Below are 6,881 nucleotides of genomic sequence, written 5' to 3'. Positions count from 1 at the left end.
GTCTTTCAGAGGGCAGTCATGATAGGACCCTGTTTGTAAGTACACCACAGCATAAGAAATAGTGTCAGGCCTTGGGGCCTCCCCCTAGGCTGGAATCTATTTTGGACCTGTAGCTGGACTTCATTTTCCTCGGGCTCATCTTCCTTTTTGTCTCTGCAGTTCTTTCAGACAGGAACAATTATGGGTCAGAGTTTTGGACTGTGGGTTGGCAACTCCATCCCTCACTGGATGCCCTGTCTTTCTCCTGGAGGTGGGCTCTACAAGTTCCCTTTTCCCTCTGTTGGGCATTTCATCTAAGATGCCTCCCTTTGCGTTCTGAGATTCTCTCACCTCCCAGGTCTCTGGTACATTCTGGAGGGTCCCTGCACCTCTTTCTTCCCAAGGTTGTTTGTTTCTATTCTTTCTGATAACCCCGAGGGCTTCTCCCCTCCCAAATACCTGATCATGTTCCCCCTTTCTCCTCCCTGTCCCCATTCCCTCCCAGGTCCTTCCCTTCCTCCCCTCTCCTGTGATTGTTTTCTTTCCCCTCCCAAGTGGGATTGAGGTGTCCTCACTTGGGTCTTTTGACTTGTTAACCTTTTTGAGTTCTTTGGATCATATCCTGGGTATTCTGCACATATTTTTTGAGGGGGGGCACTAATATCCACCTATTAGTGAGTACATACCATGCATGTCCTTTTGAGTCTGAGTTACCTCACTCAGGAGGATTTTTTTCTAGTTCCATCCATTTGCCTGCAAAATGCAGTATGTCCTCATCCCTAATAGCTGAGTAGTATTCTTTTCTGTAAATGAACCACATTTTCTGTATATTTTGAATATTATCTCTCTATCAGATGTGGGGTTAGTGAAATTTTTGTTTCCTAATCTGTAGGTTATAGATTTTCCCTATTGACTGTGTCCTTTGCCTACAGAAACTTTTCAGTTTCATGAGGTCCCATTTATCAGTTCCTGATCTTAGAGTGTAAGTCTTTGGAGTTCTGTTTAGGAAATTTCCCCTGTGCCAATGGGTGAAAAGCTCTTTCCCACTTTCTGTTCTATTAGATTCAGTGTATCTGGTTTTATGTTCAGGTCCTTGATGTACTGGGACTTGAGCTTTGTGTAAGGTGACAAATATGGATCTATTTTCATATTTCTATATATAGACTGACAGTTCGACTAGCACCATTTTTTGAAGATTTTTTTTCCATTGTATATTTTTGTTGTCTCTGTCAAAGATCAAGGGTGCATAAGTGTGTGGTTTTATAGGGGTCTTCAGTTCTATTTCATTGATCAACGTGTCTGTCTCTATAACACTAATTTTAATTATTTTTGGTTGCAAGGTGTCTTACTGAAGGTTTCTATTCCTGCACTAACATCATGACAAAGAAACAGTGGGGAGGAAAGGTTTATGCAGCTTACACTTTCCACATTGCTCTCTGAAAACACTTCCCAGAATATTTCACCTCAATGATGCTGGCCGCTTCTTAATCACAGCTAATTTCTTAGCTCCAGCTAACCAGCATCAATAGTCCCAGTAATGCAAGGTTTTCACTTTAGTAGTTCTGGTATCTTGTTAATCACGGCCAATTCTTCAGCCCCAGCTAACCAGAATCATAGAATCTTCATAGTCATATAGCAATGGCCCTGTAAAGAGTGTTTAATCTTCCCTCTGAAATTTCACAAGCCAGGCCTCCATCTTCTGCACTGTTCTCAACATTATCTTCCAAGATCCTACATAACATTTGACAGAGCCCTTAACACAGAAAGGATCTTCTAGCCAAAAGTTCCAAAGTCCTTCCACAGTCCTCCCCAAAACATGGCCACTTTGTCACAGAAATACCCCACTATGCTGGTACCAATTTGCCTTAGTCAGGGTTTCTATTCCTGGACAAAACATAATGACCAAGAAGCAGTTGGGGAGGAAAGGGTTTATGCATCTTACACTTTCCACATTGCTGTTTATCACCAAAGGATGTCATGACTGGAACTCAAGCAAGCCAGTAAGTAACATCCCTCCATGGCCTCTGCATCAGCTCCTGCTTCCTGACCTGCAATTGTACAAAGGGTATCCTACATTTTCAGGTTTGGCCTGCCTTCCAATCTCTTGTCAAATTCAAGCTGCTAAAATAAAATATACGGTGGGTCTTGGATTCTTCATTTAGACATGTTTTAAGAAGTTTTGTAGACACACTCTAAACAGAATGGAACAATAACACCCACACACTGCAACTGAAGAAATCCTGCTTCTAAGAAGATAAAAGGATAAAGGACCAGCATCAATAGGGAGAGAACATTCCTCAGTAACTGGGGACAAGTTTCCTGTACATCATATATTGAAATTGATTTACAAATCCACAGAAAGGACTTCTAATAAAAGCAGCTGACAAAAGAACTATCAACATCATGGTAAAACAGCTGTATCTGTTCATACTATTCTGTGGTAGAACTCTGACATAGAACCATAGGAAAATGCCCTTATTGTTACATTCTTGAACTTTGCAAAACAAACAAACAAACAAACAGAAAAACAACTTATAGTCTAATTGTTTCAATTCTTACTAAAATAAACAAAAGAACTGAAATGAAATATAAGCATTTTTAAAAGTCAATAAAGCCATGAACTGGAAAACTTACTTCAAGGTACAAAGCTGGATAAGGAATAGTTTGTTCTTCAAAAACATCTCATCTGTTCTCAGTTATCGACTTAACTACATCCTGAATCTAGGACCTTAGAAAGCACAGAAGATGGCCTAGTTGGCCATCATTGGGAAGAGAGGCCCCTTGGTCTTGCAAACTTTATATGCTCCAGGACCGTGGAATGCCAGGGCCAAGAAGTGGAAGTGGGTGGGTAGGGAAGCAGGGTGAGGGGAGGGAATAGGGAACTTTCAGGATAGCATTTGAAATGTAAATCAAGAAAATGTCTAATAAAAACAAACAAACAAACAAACAACAACAAAAACAACTAGAAAGAAAGAAAGAAAGAAAGAAAGAAAGAAAGAAAGAAAGAAAGAAAGAAAGAAAGAGAAAGCACAGTAGGACTGTAAACTGCTCAGGCTCTGAACAGATCACAAGGTCCTGCTTCCATCACAACTGAGGAGTGGTGCTTGGGAAACTGAGAACAGTTACTGCAGAGATAGATTGGTAAGGCCACAGTGAGCTCTGCTCTGGAGCACTGAGACAGCCTGGAGGGGTAAGGTAAGCTGCAGCTGATCTGAAGAGAATCAGCTAGAACAGCTCGTACTGTACAGCCCAAGGTGTACAGGAAGGCTGTCATCACCATGTTTAACAAGTGGCCTTCCCCTTGACAAGCCAAGGAGGAGGCTGTTTAAAGGTGTCTGGAGTGGCAGTTACATTGGTACATTCTACAAAACAGCAAGTGAAAACAGCAAAGCTGGAAAACAATGGTCCTGACAGAGGAGTCTAAGGATCTGCATGAAAACTTTTAGAAGCCCAGAGAGCAAGAAAGACACCAGAAAAATGCCATAAAAGTTACAGTCTGCATTCGAGGGTACTAGTGGCCCCTGTTTTAAGGGACAGTAAAAGCTTAATACAATCTAGAGGTAGTTTTTACTCAAGGATGATGGTATCACCGTTTAACACCACATATGTGGTTCTTGTACTAAATGTTGCCCAATGAATCAGGTGTAATTGCCAAAAAACTGAATTAGGCATTACCAAAGTACAGGGATGGAAGCAAAACAAAACTGACATGTTAGCACGCAGGCCCACACACAAGCCTGAATATAAGCAAAGCTTAACCAAAAAGGGAAAAAATGGACAGCATATTTCTACTGGGGAAAAAAAGGTGTAAACAGGAAAGTGGAAATGTAAGTTACATTTGTACATTTATAAACTTACAACTATCTGTCTCTAAGGTACTGTCTTCTGGCTACCTAGTTCAGTTTATTTAGTTATCATCTAATAAAAGTCATCTTATGGTCTTAAGTTTAAAATTATAATGATGTTCTGGCTAAGCTAAAAAAAAAAGGGGGGGGGGGAGAATACAATAAATCATCCTGCAGAGACTTTCCTTATTTTACCATACAGATGCCATCTTGGTAGCAAATAATTCTCATGATATTTTTTGTCATTTGCCAACAAGGTGGGAAACACCCTGTTAAATGTAATCACTGGGAACATTCCAAGTAAAGATAAAATGTTTAATTTACACATAATACAAGTTATGTACAAGAATTGGGGGATGGGGAAATCTGAAGAAATCCTGAAACACAGATGAACTGATGAACAGGCAGAGGCACAATGGCGGTGTTCAGTGACATGAACTCAGACTAAATGGCCACACGGGGCTCTATTAGTATCTCTTACATTACCACTATAAATACATTTTTTAAAACAGGGGTCCTTCTGGTCGGTGCCAGCTCTGGGCCATCTTGGGTGCGAACTAGGCAGATGGTCCCACCGTCCCCAGAGGACTCTCGATGCTGCAGGCACTCTAGCACACCCAGGATCTTAGGATCACTGGTGAGTGGAACACAACATCTGTTCCAAACCAATCATGATGGGCCTGTGCCATCAGGAACAAGGACACAGGGGCCCTGCCTGACCAGCAGCTCAGGTTCCTTCTGATCGGTGCTGGTATAATTTGGTTTCAAACACACCAGACATTCCCACAGTCCCCCGAGGAGACACCATTTCCAGGAGCTGTAACATGCCCAGGGTCTTAGGATACCAGGATTCCAGAATACCAGGAGCTTGGTCACACCAGGATCTCAGGGTCTCAGAAGTAGCTTGACTGCCAAGAACTCTGTCACATCCAGAATCACAGGTTCACTGGATCCTGGAATCACAGGATCACAGAGAAAGCTGGACTCTAAAGGAGTCCAGAATCAACCGGGATTATAGGAAGGACAGGCTCCAATTAGATATATTGAGGGCAGCAAGCACTTGAGATAATCACATGGCAGGAGGCAAGTGTAAGAAAAAAAGCAACAGAAACCTAGGTTACTTGGCATCATCAGAACCAATCTCTCCCACCATAGTAAGTCCTGGATAAACCATCACACCAGAAAAGCAAGATATGGATCTAAAGTCACTTCTCATGAAGATAATGGAGGACTTTAAGAAGGAAATAAATAACTCCTAAAGAAATACAGGAGAATACAGTTAAACAGCTAGAAGCCCTTAAAGAGGAAACACAAAAATCCCTTAAAGAGTTACAGGAAAACACTACCAAACAGCTGAAAGAATTAAACAAAACCATCCAAGATCTAAAAATGGAAGTAGAAACAATAAGGAAATCACAAAGGGAGGCAACTTTGGATATAAAAATCCTAGGGAAGAAATCAGGAGCCATAGATGTGAGCACCAGCAACAGAATCCAAGACATGGAAGAGAGAATCTCAGGTGCAGAAGATTCCATAGAAAACATGGACACAACAATCATAGAAAATGAAAAATGAAAAAAAGATCCTAACTCAAAATATCCAGGAAATCCAGGAAAAACTGAGAAGACCAAACCTAAGAATAATAGATATAGATGAAAATGAAGACTTTCAACTTAAAGGGACAGTAAATATCTTCAAAAACATTATAGAAGAAAACTTCCCTAACCTAAAGAGAGAGATGCCTATGAACATACAAGAAGCTTACAGAACTCCAAATAGACTGGACCAGAAAAGAAATTCCTCCTGACCCATAATAATCAGCACAATAAATTCACTAAATAAAGATAAAATATTAAAAGCAATAAGGGAAAAATGTCATGCAACATATAAAGACAGACCTATTAGAATTATACTAGACTTCTCACCAGAGACTATGAAAGACAGAAGATCCTGGACAGATGGCATACATACCCTAAAAGAACACAAATACCAGCCCAGGCTACTATACCCAGCCAAACTTTCAATTACCATAGACGGAGAAACCAAAGTATTCTATGACAAAACCAAAATCACACAATTTTTTTCCACAAATCTACCCCTTGAAAGGATAATAAAGGGAAAACTCCAACACAAGGGGGGAAATGACACCCTAGAAAAATCAAGAAAGTAATCTTTCAACAAACCTAAAAGAGGATAGCTACAAGAACAGGATCCCAACTTTAACAACCAAAATAACAGGAAGAAACAACTTCTTCTCCTTAATATCTCTTAATATCAATGCACTCAATTCTCCAATAAAACGACATAGACTAACAGACTGGCTACGTAAACAAGACCCAACATTTTGCTGCATACAGGAAATGCACCTCAGTGACAAAGACAGACACTACCTCAGAATAAAAGGCTGGAAAACAATTTTCCAAGCAAACGGTCTGAAGAAACAAGCTGGAGTAGCTATTCTAATACAGAATAACCAAACCAAATTTATCAAAAAAGAGAATGAGGAGCATTTTATACTCATTATAGGTAGAATCTTCCAAGATGAACACTCAATTCTGAATATCTATGCTCCAAATGCAAGGGTATTCACATTTATTAAAGAAACTTTAGTAAGGCTTAAAGCACATATTGCATTGCACCCAATAATAGTGGGAGGCTTTAACACCCTACTCTCCTCAATGGACAAACTCTGGAGACAGAAACTAATCAAGGATACAGTGAAACTAACAGAAGTTATGAAACAAATGGATTTAACAGATATCTATAGAACATTTTATTCTAAAACAAAAGGATATACCTTCTTCTGAGCACCTCATGATACCTTCTCCAAAACTGACCATATAATTGGTCACAAAACAGGCATCAAGAGATACAAAAATATTGTAATTATTCCTATCAGATCACCACAGACTAAGGCTGATCTTCAAAAAAAAAAAAAAAAAAAAAAAAAAAAAAAAAAAAAGAAGCCAACATTGACATCGAAGGTGAACAACACTCGACTCAATGATAACCTGGTCAAAAAAGAAATAAAAAAGAAATTAGAGATTTTTTAGAGTT

This window comes from Mus caroli, chromosome 4, assembly GCF_900094665.2.
Source record: "Mus caroli chromosome 4, CAROLI_EIJ_v1.1, whole genome shotgun sequence".
NCBI classification, from domain to species: domain Eukaryota; kingdom Metazoa; phylum Chordata; class Mammalia; order Rodentia; family Muridae; genus Mus; species Mus caroli.
Note: the sequence above shows the minus strand (reverse complement) of the source record.